Here is a 16,356-nt window from a genome sequence, read left to right on the forward strand (position 1 = left end):
TTACAAAACCTTATTCTTTTATTCGCGTTTCTCAAGTCAGGCTATTTGTTTTAAATTTACTATTAATTCAAAATCTTGTTAATTACGGTCTTATAAACAATTAATTGCAAAGAAAATATTAGTCTTACAATGTGCAATTAACAATTAACAAAAGTTTACATTTATTTCGAAATTTATCGGTTCAATATTTGTCGAGAAATGCAGTCGCAAATATGTCAATATTAGTGTAAATTCTATTATTTATTAATAATAATGCTCCAACTTGAAAACATTTAATTATATGAAAAATTGTATAAACCATAAAAGTTTTGTTTTTCTATGAGCTATTTAAATGCAATTTTAAAATAAAAATGTGTTAATAAATAATGAACTTGTTAATACAATGTTTTTAAACAAAGTGATCAGGATTTCGGAAAAGCATCCTTGTTAGATTCATTATCAGTATACTTTTGTGAGCGAGACTACCGAGCGGCTAGTAAATTTGGATAAATTTGGCGTGGAATGCAATACTCTATCTCTCTTTTTTGCACCAAAATGCGCAGGCAAAAATAGACAGAGAATTGCGTTTTATGCCAAGCGCAGCCAAATTCACGTCTAGTAGATTAGTATTTCAGATTTGTTGGGGGAAATTCAAGATGTCTGCACGCCGGGGGCCAAACAATAATACTTACAACGCTTAAAACCTTATTTTAGTAAACTTGGGGAAAATGTTTTTTCAACAAAATTGTATTTGGTTATTGTATTTTATTTTTCAAAATCTGTTCAAATAAATAATGAAATAAATAATTTTTTCTAACGATTTTATTTTTGAGAAATCATTTTTTTCTTCAGCATGCAGACATCTGGTCAGATGACGTCATTTCTTGGAATGCCAAGCCTCAGGCCTCCAGTCCATGATCTAACAAATACATGGTCTAGCCACTTGAGAGCCCTGTTTCGTTCAAGTAACGCAACCGCTTAATTCCACCATTTTGTTAGTTTGACCGCGCAGTTTGAGTTCGACGCGTAAGACTGTAGAGCGAACTGTTATAGGAAAATCAATTAAGACACTTCGTTTAAATTACTGGAAATAATTCCAAGCTTGTCATTAATTTTGAATCTTTTCAAAACTTCAACATATCTCTTAAAATTACTCAAATTTTGTGTACAAATAATAAGTGTTTAATTGTTATTTATAGGTCAAAATTTAACAATTTCACTTATAAATTAAACACTTTTTAAATAGAACAATTAAAATTGTAACGCTTAAAAATCAAAAGTTCTTTGAAAATCTAAAGATTCAAAGCTTTCTATGTAAAACAATTCAGTTTCATATTGATTTCTATTCAATATTTGGTTTAAATTTACCTGTCGTAAATCAACAGTGAAATATTGTTAAATATTAAATACTTATTCTTTTTCTACATTAAGAAATTTCCAATTAAATGGGTTAAAAATTAAATAATTTAGACTCATAATATTTTTAATTTAATAAAAACGTTTAATTGTGACTATATTATTATGGATTTTTTTTAAGTGGAAAATAGTCAAACGCACGTTTACATTTTTTAATGGCTGTGAATGAAAAATATATTATAGATAAATTATGAGTACAGATCCATTTTTAAAATTATTTATTTTTTTAATATTTACAGTTGATAAAATAAAACTGTTTTTTATCAAAAATTTTCAGCTTCAAATACTTTTAATTTTTAATTGTTTAAATCCTCAAAACTGCACTTTAATTATTTTTAAAATTGTTAAAATATAGCTTGGGCAGATTTTTCTTCTGAAAATTCGTAAAATTCTCGGTTTCCCAGTCCGACGGCCACCTAGTTCTTCATAAAAAAATCTTTGATTTTTAAAACTTGTAATTTTTAATTTTTTTAACCTCTAAAAATGCATTTTAAAATTCTTCAATTAAACTATATGCTGAAAAATAAACAAATTAAACTGGAAAATTTTTTAAGTGACAGATTTTCGAATTAAGCATTCTAAACTAAATGGGATAATAATATATAAAAATCACAATTTAGGAAAAAAACGGTTGAAATCAAAGTTGCACAACATTTTTATTATACAAATTTTGTGACATTCGCGGTCAAAAAATAAATTCACTGCAATTTCTCGGTTTTCCAGGTTTCCCGGTCCAGCGGCCAACCTGCACTGCATTATATAATTTTGTTTAGTCAGAACTTTCCCACTTGACTTCAATTTCATTTTATTTGACACAGATACGTCATTTTTTGTCAGCAGAAAGAAGTTATAAAACACATAACCTAAAATTGTAGTTAATGCGTATTTTCCTTTAACGATCTTCAACATTATTATAATACATTTTATAAGGATTCAAATATTTATACACCTGAAAAGTACAAGAAATTTTTATTCTTACATTTTGTATTTTAAAATCCCTTACGTTTGCCGCCTTTCTTATCCAAGATGGAGAAATTAAGCGGTGGGTCCTTATTGGTTCGGATTTTTTTTACTTGCGCGTGGCTAGAACATGTATTTGTTAGATCATGTTCCAGTCCATGCAGCAGACCAAGGATATTAGGTCCTAGATACGGCATGGGTCAGTGGTGGGGACGGCCGATATATATATCTAACTACATTTTCGACTATATCGAGGTGCTGCCCTCTTCAACTTTTCACCGTTTCTATGGCAACCGCGTCCTCCTAGCACGTCAGCGGGCGAGGTGGGGCCGGGGCGCACACCGAAAGTTGTTGAATTCCAAACGGGACGTGATTTTCTGTTTCTCGTTATCGTGTTCGCCTTCGCCACCACTATAGCAATCTTTGCTATAGTTGAGTCGATTGCCTGGCTCTGTACGGCCTGTACGCTGAAAATGATATGAACACTGATTTGCCTAATTATATTCATATTAAAGAGAGTCTAAAGATATTCTATTTATTATTATTTTAAATTTTCGAGACAATAAATAAATGTAAAAAAATTCTTTTCGTACTTTAGAATTTTAGTTAAATTTCTAAAATTGTTTTAAAAACTAAACTTAAAATTTAAATGAAATTAAGATAAATTAAAAAATTAAATAAAATTTATTTAATTTCCAAATCAAATAAGATTTAGTTGAATTTAAAATTTAAATAAAATTTAGCTAAATTCAACATTTAAATGAAACATATATAAATTATATGAATTGAATTATATGAAATTATATGAATGAATGAAAGATTAAAATAAAGATTTAAATCAAGTTTAGTTACATTAATTTCTCGTCTGGTTTCTTTTGAAAGAGAAATTTTCTAGATACTAAGTAAATAAGTTTACAAACAATTCTATTCGTACCTTAAGATTTATTGTAGTGCAATTTTAAAAACTATTTTGTAAATCTAAATTTAAAGATTGAATACAATTTAGATCATTTCCAAAAGTGAATACATTTGAGTTAAATTCAAAATTTAAGTAAAATTTAGTTGAATTTAAGTGCTTTTCAGTTAAAATTGTAGATGTTGAATGGTGTTGAATAGTGTTAAATTTAAGTATAATTTAGTTTCATAAAAATGAAACTGTCGTTAAATTTTAAATTTGATTGAATTGAATACAGATATATGTGGGTTATTTCTTGGCTTCAACAATGGAGAGCATTCAAATAAGCTGGAGAAATAAAAAAAATTCCCTTATTTTTATAATAATTAGTTAAATTCAACAAAAAACTCAGGAAAGTAATTAGGACTCATAGTTCTAACGTTTTTGGTTTGAAACTTTTCAGAAGTCGACAATGTCAAAATATAAAAGGAAGCGTTTAAACTTCAGCATAATTATTTTGCTTGGAAATACTTTACTATCCTACAATTTTATTTCAAATTAGAAGTATGTTAGCAATTAAATAATTATTCCATTCAAAATTATTCAGTTTCGAAAATTGGAGTATAACTTCAAAGTCTCTGAAATTAAAAGGTTTCAAATGAGAGAAATTTGAAATTAAAACAATTAAAATTACAGTATAATTATTTTCTTTTAGAAGCGTGAGAATAAAATATTAATTATTAAAAGAAAGTAGTTTATAAATTTAAAATTCATAATTTCAGTATTTGTAAAATTTCGAATATTCTTCGACTATAACCTGTCAATTCAAATTATTGAATTTTCAACGTTTTAAATGAAATCACTTATGGTTCGGCATACAATGTTTGTATTTGGGTATTAGCAGATTTTGGAGGCCATTAATTTAAGCCTAATCAAGTTAGAAGGCTTACAGTTGTCAATTTTACGATATTAAACTCTTATATTCAAAACCAAATTGAATTTCAGTGTTAAAATTTTTAATTGTTTAAGATTTGATTCTTAAATTCAAAATTTGTTCAATGCTTTAAATTTTTAATTTTACACTTTTAAAACTTTTTGTTTAATTTGAGTCATCGAGAAAAAATATTACATTTTAGTAGACACGACTTCTTTTTGCATAAAAAAAATAATTTAGGAAATACCCCGCGTGCCAAGGTGAACAATCCGTCGAGAGGGAAAAATGGGTTAAGCCAAATCTGCTGTTTCCATGAAGAAACTCACTATCTTCGTTTTGACGTGAGTCTTCTTTACGTATACGCTGCAACGCGAAAGTGACCCTTGCGTCAAACTTTAGAGAGTAACTTTTTTCTCCAAGACGGCAGAAATAATCACGGCTTATCACATTGAAAAAAATTATTTGATAACAAAATTTCGTCATTTATTACATGAAAACATTTGTTTTTGTTTACAAGATTTAAGAAGAAAAAAATCTTGATTGGAATATCTTGATTTTTGAAGAACAATAAGCTTTAAGCATTATAACGCTAGGCGTATCTAATTTTAACATATCTTCCTTTTTAATTTAATAAACTCAATATTAAAATGGAAGTTTTAATATTGTCAGAAATAAATATTCACTTTAACTTCAAGTACCTAGATGACAGTTTTGACTTGTCATGTTCATTGTAATTTTTACATTATGTCTAATTGTCTACTGTGTTATGAATTGCAGTGAGAAGAAAGTTGTGAATAATGCAATAGAACGGAATTAAACTTCGGTTTTCAATCAAGATCGTTGATAAGAAGTATACAATTTTTTAAAAAATAAGTCTGACAAAAATGTGCCAGATCATGTAATTTTTGGTTCGATTCATAATTTTATTCAAATATGAAATTCCTTCCTCATTTCTTTTTAATTATGCAAGAAATAAACATTGTTAATATCTTTTTCAAATAAAAAGTGGGGTTTTTGCATAATCGTTGTTATTTTTCTTAAAAAACATTTTTTGTTAATGAGGTAATTAATTTATAATGCATAAGCCTTTAAAATTTCCTAAAAGAAACTGAAAGATAATCAAATATTTAAATTATTAGAAAATAAATTTATTTACGATCAAATTTAAAAAAGCAAGTTTTTTATTAAAGGAAAGAATTTAAAATAATTATTTTAGCAAAATAAAATTTTTTTAAAGGAATTAAGTATGCAAACAGTTAAACAAGTAAATGCAAACAAAAGCTTAATCGACCAGCTGGAAAGTATAGTTTCCTATACATGACCGGTGGAGAACATTTTAAAGTTTTAACTTATTTTTTTCAATAAATACAAAATAAAGAAATAAAGGAAATAATTAAAGAAAACTAAATAAAAAACTAAGGAAACTGATATATTTATTAAAAATAAAATAAAAACAGCTTTAAATTCTTTTAAAAAATATAGACTATTGAAATACCTAATAGTTCTGTGAATTTATAGCATTGGTTTATATTATTTTTCATGGTTGCGATTTAAAAATATAACTAGCTCATATATTAATAGAACAAGAAGACGAAAATTATGGAAATTTTTATGTCAAGTTTTCGTATTAAATGATAATAAAAAAAATTAAGCAAACTTACATTTTTTCTTAAAGTTAGATTTCTAGAGCAGGGAAAATGACATTTTGTAAGATTGAGTTACTTCTTATTTCAATTTGAAAAAATGGTTCATATTTATAACATCGCCTTAGCTAAACTGTTGCAGTAAGCCGTAATTTCCTTTGACTTTCGAAAATGCTTCTTACACTTTACAGTTGTTAAAAAACTCATATACCACTTAATTCACTAATATTTTAAAAATAAAACATTTCAGCAGACATTTGTCTAGGTCTATAAGGAAATTTAGGAAAAATTTTTTGCATAAGTTTTTATAAGGAAATTTATTTTCAGAATTTTTATTTCTTCTACCAGAAAAAAAGAGTAAGGACATATTCAACCACATTTCTGGTTGATTTAACCAGACAGCTTTTTTAGTTTATTTAAATTTAAATAAAACTTAACTGTATCTTTAAATTCACTTTTCTACTAATTTCTAAAAAGATTATGACTTAAATAAAAAATAAACTTTTTAATTCAAATTTATTATTACTATTTTATACTAACATCTTTCCTACATTTTGGGCATAATTTTGATTTCAAAAAGTCTTTAGAGTTTTCGAATTCCTTCAAGACCTTTTCTACTCAATTAAAATTATTTTTCCATTCACTTATAAAGTAAAATTAGATTATTACCATTTTGGATTTCAAATGCACTATAATTTAGCGCGACCGAATATATAGCTGCCTGTCGCGCCTCTACAAACATGTGGCGGAACCAATCGGTACATGTCGCGCCTCTACAATAGTGGCCGAACTAAAAGCAATATATATATATATATACGGACCACAAACTTGCCTGCCGCGCTAACTACCGATATGTGGTGCAACTAATCTCATGCCGTATCTAGGACCTAATATCTTTGCCAGAACGACCGGATCTCAGAATGGCCGGAATGAAGCGTTGACCAATCAGAAAATTTCCGCGGAAATAGTGTCTCGTTCAGGAGCCCAAGTTAGCCGCAGATGAAATTTACTATAGTGCGTGTCAAATTTGTTGTGAGTGTTTTTGTTATCAAAAGTGTTCACCACTTGAGGTTATAAAAAATAATAAATTATTAACATAATGAGCAGTGTTGATTAATTAAAGGAACATGATGTAAGTATCAATGTTAAGTACAGTCTTATACATTTGTTTTTTTGCGTTTTTTATATGAAAAGTTTTTTTGAGAATTAAAGATTATGTATAAGACATACGCCGGCATTATTTGCAATATATATATATATATATATGTTCGTAAGATGCATAAAATTAACAATTTTCAATCAAAATTTATGATAATTTTGCAGATACACTTAGCATTTATTGTATTATAAATACTTATGTACTTAATTTCGCGCCAATAAGCGTTCCGCTCATTTCCAAAGATGTCAAACACATGCACCGGATGACCGTAACCCAGAATGACCGGAACACTAATCACAGATCATGTTTGACAAGAAGGAACTTTTTCGTCTTGTCGAGGGTGCTATGCGATTTGTGTGCCGGTCATTTCGGGTTACGATCATTCCGGTGCATGTGTTTGACAACTTTGGAAATGAACGGAACGCGTATTGGCGCGAAATTAAGTATACAAGTATTTAAAATATAATAAATGCTAAGTTTATCTCCAAAATTATTATAAATTTTGAATGAAAATTGTCAACTGTGTGTATGTTACGAATATATTTTGCAAATAATTTAATGTGGAACTATACAAAATATAATTTAAAAATTTTAAATGTTTTTTTTATTCTTCCTCCTCTTTTAGATCCAGACAAATATTATAAATTATTCAATTTTCGCAAATGAAACATTGTTAAATATATAAGCCGCTGTATGCGTTAGACATAATATTAAAGCCTCAAATAAAACTTTTCATATAAAAAAAGCAAAAAAATCTATAAGGCTGTACGTAAAATTGTTACTTACATCATGTTCCCTTAATCAATCTACACTGCTCATTATGTTAATAATTTATTATTTTTTATAACCTCAAGTGGTAAACACTTTTGAAAACAAAAAACACTCACAACAAGTATGACAAACACTATAGTAAATTTCATCTGCGGCTATCTTCGGCTCGTGAACGAGACACTGTTTCCGCGGAAATTTTCTGATTGGTCAACGCTTCATTCCGGCCATTCTGAGATCCGGTCGTTCTGGTGCATGGACTGGAGGCAAGCCTAACCTAACCGTTCATTCACAGATGTGGCGTGCATCATCGACATATGGAAATGAACCGGTAACGCTTTGGGGAGAACGGAAATGGGCTCTTCAGAGAGAAAAAACATATAGGATGAAACCTGCCTTTATCTATTTCAGGGCTCTGTCAAGTGAATTGGTGGCCCCGGGTATTGCCTAAATATTCTGTATGGTTAATTAAAAAAATATATAAACAATACATTAGAAAGGACCCCGCACTAAATGTATGGGAAAATGGCTTTCGGTGGATTTAGCTGAAAATTTGCAATTTTTAAGGTTGTAAGTGCCGGATGAAATATCCGTAAAAAAAATTCAAAAAAATAGACAGCTTTAGCGCTATGTGGCACTAAGCGCTCAAGATCAGTAAATAAAATGAATTACAACAGATTTTGTTACAAAAGCGATGTCAACATAGAAATCGCGGTTCAGATCGTGGTCTGTCATATTTTCGCCTACACCGTTGACTCATATAGCGCGCTTCTCAAAACGATCAAACGCTAAGCGTCCAACATTTTAACTTGACTAATTCATCACTTTTTTAAAGGCAGAAATGGTACCCAAGGTAACATTAGTAACTAGTGCGTACATTCCGATAATTGCATTGTACTGTTCTCAAGAGTGCCGAACGCTTAGTGCTCATGATCAGTGAATAGAACGAATTACAATAGATTTAGTTACAAAAGCGGTATCAACATAGAAATCACGGTTCAGATCGTGGTTCGTCATATTTTCGCCTACACCGTTGACTCATATAGCGCGCTTCTCAAAACGATCAAATGCTAAGCACCCAAGATTTTAACTTGACTAATTAATCACTTCTTTAAAGGCAGAAATTTTACCCAAAGTAACATTAGTAACTAGTGCGCACATTCTGATAATAACAGTGTACCCTTCGTAAGAGGGCCGAACGCTAAGCACCCATGATCAGCGAATAGAACCAATCCCAGTAGCTTTTGCGAAATAATAAACTATTTCTGGCTCTTGATTCGGGTTCGCTTGTTCACCTCTATTAGCAGCGTCTAGAATCCTTTGTAGCAAGGAAGTTTGAGGATACTTTACGTGTTGCTGGTGACGTGCATAACCCAGGAACCATAAAACGCTTGCAATATGTACGCAAGTGCCAAGAGTTCTGGCCCCTGAATTACATGTGGTTCATTAGGTCGCGTATCTAGTTGAAACTCCTCATCTCCCGTTGCAGCTTGTCTTGAACGTAAGATGGGGCAAGTTCTACTTGATACACGCCAATTGTTATGTCGCGTATTTCTTCCAATGTAAGGCGAGGAAATTGTAGTGCTTGAAGTTCACGCAGGCGATTCCAAATTTGCATTTCCGTAGCGCATATTGTCCACTTCTACGCGCGCTTGCACGATATTTGGCTCACGAGCTCTCGCTATATATTCTCTTGCAAGCTCTGCTGTAGCGCCTTGCATCTCGATAACAGGATGGTATCGATTAATTATGGCACGAGCAATACGAAAGAAGTACCTTAGATTGTGTACATGAGCCATCGGAATGGTTTTCTCGAAGAACTTGAAAATGGACTTTATGTGGCTATTTCTGGATTCAACTATCCATCTAGATTCCGTTATTAGCCGAGCTTCGTTTGCTTCTTCCGTTACCAACTGACTCTGTTCTTGTTAAAGAAATGGTGGTATCTTGGACACAATTGCTAAGCGTTCTAAAAGTGGTTGGGATCTCTATATCCACGGTCCTCCATAAAAATATCACCAATGTCGAAAAATTCTCTCATACCTTTCACATCTCTTTCAAATTTGTTAATGAGCATTTGTGCGTCATTGTTTCACGAGTAAGAAAAATATGGTCCTTGTATTTCAAGTATATATCCGTCTGGATCAACAATGAGAGCAGGTTACCAAGTGACGTCCTTTATGTTTGCAGAATGACTGTCGAAGTACGCGAAAGTTACTGCTCTTCTGCATGTAAGCATAAGTTCCATCGATGATAGCAATAGCTTTGCGAATTTCTGGTTGTGGATTATAAAATTCATTAGCGAATGATGTCACGTGTCTTTCAATGAATTCCTCTCTGCTTATCGCATTAAATCCAATGTTACCAGGCCACGTATCTGGCACCATGTCCATGTAACTGCGGAATAGGATCACAAAATGCATACAATTCTCTAAATTGTTCCTTTGTTATAGCTTCAAACTCTTTATCAGTGAAACTAGCCTCATTATTAAACGCCGCGGCCAATTAAACATTTGCTTCGTTACGAAGTTGCTGCAAAAACAGAAGTAACTGCTGTCCCGGAATCCTATACGGTCTATTAATCGCTTGTAGTCCAGGAAGCAAGGGACCTAAGATGAAACCGTGTTCATACAAATCACTTAAGAATGCTCTTGTTTCTTCTGGAATGAAAATGTCCATGACAATAAAAGCATTAACTCTACATTCAATTGAAAGCCTTGGAATATTAACATCAGCATTCCCGAACATGCACGTTTGCCTGCCTGTTTGTGTAAGAAAATTCAGTCTTAAACAGCCTAGGTCACGTTGGAGCTCCTCTATCTCATTGCGAATCGATTGATTGCAATTGAGACATAACCTACTCTCATCGGCGACTTCAAGTGGTGGTCTTCGAAGCTGAAGGCGTCTAAAAATTGCAATGTTTTGCCTATCAGGATTATTATTTTCATCAATTCGAGCCATTTGTCCTGGTTGATAAACTCTATCGCACACATAGCAATTAACTCGAACTCTGAATGCCATTTTTTAAATCCTAAGAGAAACAAGCTCTTATGGCCTTGAAAGGCAGAGGATTGTATTAATAATACGAAAGAAAAATTCAGAAACAACAAAATAAAACAAATAAACACAAGAAACTAAACACAAAAACGGAATAAGAAATACAACACAATTAATACAGAAGGGAACAGATAGGAATTTTTATCCTAAGCTTACCAATAAAATTACTATCCGCTCTCGAGTCCTTTCACAAAAGAAATGACAAGCATAGCATCATTAATCGAAATAAGTCGTTCGCTTTTAGCTTTAAAAAGTGACAGTCGTTCATCATGCAGCATTCACTCATTATTCCCATCGACGACGGTATGTTTGTCTGTCATTTCTTTTGTGAAAAGCCTTTGAAAAAGTTATTTCTTAGTCAAATTCAAATCTTCTGCGCTTAGCGTTTGCCCGTTCTGAGAAGCGCGCTATATGAGTCAACGGTGTTGACTCATATTGTCATTGTTTTGGCTAAACATGTTACTGACCACTTCTTGATGCGTGTTTCGTATACAGACATCGCTTGTGCCGATAAAGCTTCTAGGATTGGTTTTATTCGCTGATCATGGGCGCTGAGCGTTCGGCCCTCTGGTGAAGGGTAGAATGTTATTATCGGTATGTGCGCACTAGTTACTACTGCTAATTTGGGTACCATTTCTGCCTTTAAAGAAGTGATTAATTAGTCAAGTTAAAATCTTGGACGCTTAGCGTTTGATCGTTCTGAGAAGCACGATATATGAGTCAACAGTGTAGGCGAAAATATGACAGACCACGATCTGAACCGTGATTTCTATGTTGACATCGCTTTTGTAACAAAATCTGTTGTAATTCGTTTCATTCACTGATCTTGAGCGCTCAGCGCCGCATAGCGCTAAAACTGTCCATTTAAAAAAAAAATTTTTTACGGATATTTCATCCGGCACTTATAACCTTAAAAATTACAAAGTTTCAGCTAAATCCACCGAAAGACATTTTCCCATACATTTAGTGCGGGGTCCTTTGTAGTTATAATAAATTGAATTTTAAAGAACATTCATGTAAAATAACCTGTTTCAGATAGATTATTTTCAAAACTTGGTAACTTTAAATTCTTCTTGAAATTGGATTGAAAATGCTACAATAATAATCGTTTTGTGAGTTCAAAAATAATGTCAAAACTGTCAAAAATTTGAAAAATAGTGTCATACAATTTTTCAATTATTAGAATTACGTGTAGTCTGAAATCAAAAAGTGGGCAAGGAAAAATTAACTTTATTTTTTAACAAAAATTTCCATTTTTATAAGCTTATATATTAAAACTATTAAAAATGAACATTAATATGTTTATTTAAAATGTAATTATTTAATCGACAAATGATCAAAATTCTATTGAATTATTCCCACCATTTCCCGCGGCCATGTGACGAGAGTGTCACGTGAGCAACCCTGGTCTTCAATTTTTCTTTCCCAACTTACGTCGAAACGAAATGAGGTATCGCTCTGAAAGTTTAGGAAATTAAATAGGGGGTAATAAAGTCCATGTCTCTGCTTTGTTTCCGGTGGAAATTTTGAGAAAAAGGTTTGAAGAAAATACCAGTGAAAGTTTTCTTTCCCATGCATGCAAGAATGTGTCTCTGGTCCTAAATAATTAGAATACTGAAAAAAGTTTCTTTAAATTACTATTTTGGAGAACAACCGACCGTACTGTCGTCAAACCTGCAGGCAATTTGCAATGTTGTCAATGGGCTCATTATGAGGTTTATATTTATCAAAGTGGGTAAAACAAAAAAAAAATCGCTCACGAACATTATGCAAAAACTAATGCTTGTACTTGAGATGCAAATAAACATATATGGTCTGACATACGTATCAGTCTGGTATCAGCTGTGTCAAACTAGCACTAACGCAGCGCGTAGACAACTTCCATGGACATAGGAAACAAGGGACTAGGCATGCCATTGCTGGGGTGATGCAATGAGGGGGGAGGTCCACCACCTTTTGATGTAACGCGACAAACATGGCAGCGCCCACATGTTTATATTTTCATGCACTGTTTGTCGGAAAAAATGCTCGTGCGCATACTCAAATGGCACATAGTAATATGGCGGCTCTCCCCACTCATGGAATTCTCCCCCTTACCGTGGATTCAACCCCGCTCACCAAAGTTAGGATGGAATGCCTAGTCCCGTGTTTCCTATGTCCATGACAACTTCAAATTTCTAGGGGTCTGTGGGTAAAACAGATTGCATGATTACCGCCAGAGAAAGTTAAAAGTTAAACTTCTGCTCTGAAACCTAAATCTGTGCGTCGATAATAATTATTTGCATAAATAAACTTTTTTCTCCCTCCAACTCTTTACAAGGTCACAAACGATCCTTTAATATTTATTAACATTTCCCGAACAAAATTTTCGCGTTATTTAAACTTTTATTTTTCAAAATGGGTGAAAAAATATTGATCTTAGAGTTGAATTGATCAGCTGTTATACTCATCACATGGCCATTAGTAGAGCCCAATAAGAAAATGAAATTATTTTTGGTTATGAAATTCCATTATTTGCGATTAAAAATTCTGCTTTTCAACTTTTAGTTAACTCTTAATTTTGTTGGTAAAAAATTTCATCATTTGGTTTAAAATTTAATTATTTTGTTGAATATGCTACAATTTTGTTCAAAAGTCATTCTTCTTGGTTGAAATTGCGAATTTTTGTTTATAAGAATCTGCGTTGAAAATGCACGCTGCAAAGTCTCCAATGCTTTGTCACTCTTTCTCTAGGCAAATACATTGCAGAACACCAGTCCTCCATTCTGTTTTCATCTTTTAAAGGGAACCTAGCGATAAAATAACATTAAAATGCAAATGACAATATTTCTATAATATAAAAAAAAACCATTTGTATTACACAGGTACAATACTTTATATTTTGAGATTTTGTTTTTGTTGTAAGACTTTTTATTTTACTATATACGAGGTGTGTTAAAAAAATAAGGTGACTTTATGGTTTTCTCAAAAAATATTCATTTATTCCTCAATATTTATGTTGTACCCTTCAAAGTAATCCCCCTCAGATATAATACACTTGTGCCAACGCTTTTTCCAATCATCGAAGCACTTCTGATAATCATTTTGTGGTATAGCCTTGAGTTCTTTGAGCGATGCTGATTATTGACTTCATTCAACATCTCCTGAGCGATGGTCATGCGATGGATCTTTTGATCAAAATTTAGCAGTTTTGGAACAAATTTCGCTGACACACGTCTTATGCCCAAAACGTCCGAAAAGATAGCATGGCATGAGCCAACCGATATGCCAACATCTTCAGCAACTTCTCTGATGGTAATTCGGCGATTTTTCAACACCATTTCTTCCACTGCTTGAACGTTATCATCTGTTGTTGACGTGCTGGGACGTCCACGGCGAGGTTCGTCTTCGACATCCTCTCGGCCTTCTTGGAATAGCTTGTACCACTTATACACATTTTTCTTACTCAGAGTAGACTCACCGTATGCAACTGTCAACATTTCAAGAGTTTTAGAGCACTGGATTCCATTTTTCACGCAAAATTTAATGCAAACTCTTTGCTTCATTTTTTTCGAAAGAAGAAAATCGCCGAGCACTCCAAACCCTTCTAACCTTTTACGCCTCTGCCAGAAAAACAACAGCGTATTCAATTACTTTACTTACGTATGAAAACATATCCCCATATAAACGTCTTTAAAACGCGCACAACCTACACAGGCTACCACCATTTTTAATATTTATTTACAATACCTCATAATGAAATCAATTATAAATAAATCAATTATGAAAATTACAATAAACGTCACATTATTAGAGCACTCACGACACAAAGTACCGTTCTGTGCTGCATCAAACTTTACCTAACGAAAATATTTTCGACTAATCAGCTGTATTTAGAAAGAGATACGTAAGCCTCTTATGTATTTTCTCTCTCTCTAGAGCCCATTGCAGTCTCCCCACAGTGTTACCGGTCCATTTCTATATGTCGATGGCGTGCGACCAAGGTTGGGAACGTAATTTACTCCAGGTAATTTACGAAAAGGGAAAGTTTCCTGAAAAAAGAAATGAACAAATATCAGTAAACATTTACCAGTGATGACTACAATAATGTCAATGACACTAATGAATAATTAGTGGTTTAAAAGTAAAATGATATGATCTAGAAATATTTGATGAATAAAGAATAATTGTATGACAAATGAAACTTTCATTATTATGAATTAATTGATTAATTACGAGTTTTGTACAGGGGAAAAAAGAAATTCAATTTTTTTTTAAATTAAAATTCTCATTGAAATCCAACATCTAAACATTAATAGTATAATTTTCAAAAAATGAATAAAATGTAATTCACGGAAAAAGCAACTCAATTTAATATAGTTATCAAGATACCTTTATATTGGTATTAACTTCGTGATAAAAAATTATTTTTTCACTAAGTACATACATCTACACGTCATTAATTTATTATAATCTTAAAACTTATTTGAACGTGTACTAATTTATGAACAATTCTTTCAATTGTAGATTAGAATAAAATTGAAGTATTATATTAAATATAATATACAATAATGATATAATATAGTTGCAAAAATTAATAATAATTCAACAGTATTTACATACCTATGACCTAGAAAGCTATTATAACCACTGTGTGTCAATAGTTTATCGCAAAATAGACACTTAGCTACACTTTTGTCTATATTTTTAAATTTTGCTTCCACTCTCTCAAAACTTAGGGCTTTCCATGGGATGTTTGGAATCCTCGTTGAGATATTCTTTCCCATTATTGTAACCGTTTGTTAGTTTAATATCTAGAATCATCAAATTAATTAAGGTTTGAAGGAGGTTATGTCACGTGCGCGGAGATTCAAAAGTTCAAAACTGACAACCGCCATCTTTGTTATGTAATTTACCGATTTTCTACAGTTTTCTAAAAAAATTACTTCAATTCGGTAATTTACGCAGAAAACCTCGAGTGGCGTGTCACTTCACAAACCTGCGTGCGACTAAGCGGTGGTCACGCAATGCTTTAGATGTGTCGTAAAAAAGTTGACATTGGAACCATCTAGCGTATACTCATATCCCTAAGATAAGATGATAGATGACCTTTCAGATAACCTCGATAATACCCAGATACTTTTCAGATAATGGTTTTAAAAACTAAATAAATTGCAGAAAACATTATAAAAGCAAACACAAATACATAAATAATTGTCAGAATAATTATTTATGCATTTCTAGTTGTTTTTGTACTGTTTTCTATATGAAAATGTGATTTTATGGTGAAAGAAGATTGTGAAATTATTTTTGAAGTATGTTGCCGGTGAAAACAACAACAGCGAACAGTTACCGTGGTTACTGTTAGCCATTTTGGAAATTTTGAACTTAGACTAGCGGAGTGAGGTGCGGGGAGCGCAATCGCTACGCCATCTAGCGTATACTCCTAACGGGATCAAAGTAAATCAAAGATATTATAAACGTAGATGCGGTACGGGGCGTCGGAGTGGGGAATTATATATATAGGACATCACATTTTCTGTCCTATCGAGGTGCTGCCCTCATC

The sequence above is a fragment of the Belonocnema kinseyi genome, chromosome 8, assembly GCF_010883055.1.
Source record: "Belonocnema kinseyi isolate 2016_QV_RU_SX_M_011 chromosome 8, B_treatae_v1, whole genome shotgun sequence".
NCBI lineage: Eukaryota > Metazoa > Arthropoda > Insecta > Hymenoptera > Cynipidae > Belonocnema > Belonocnema kinseyi.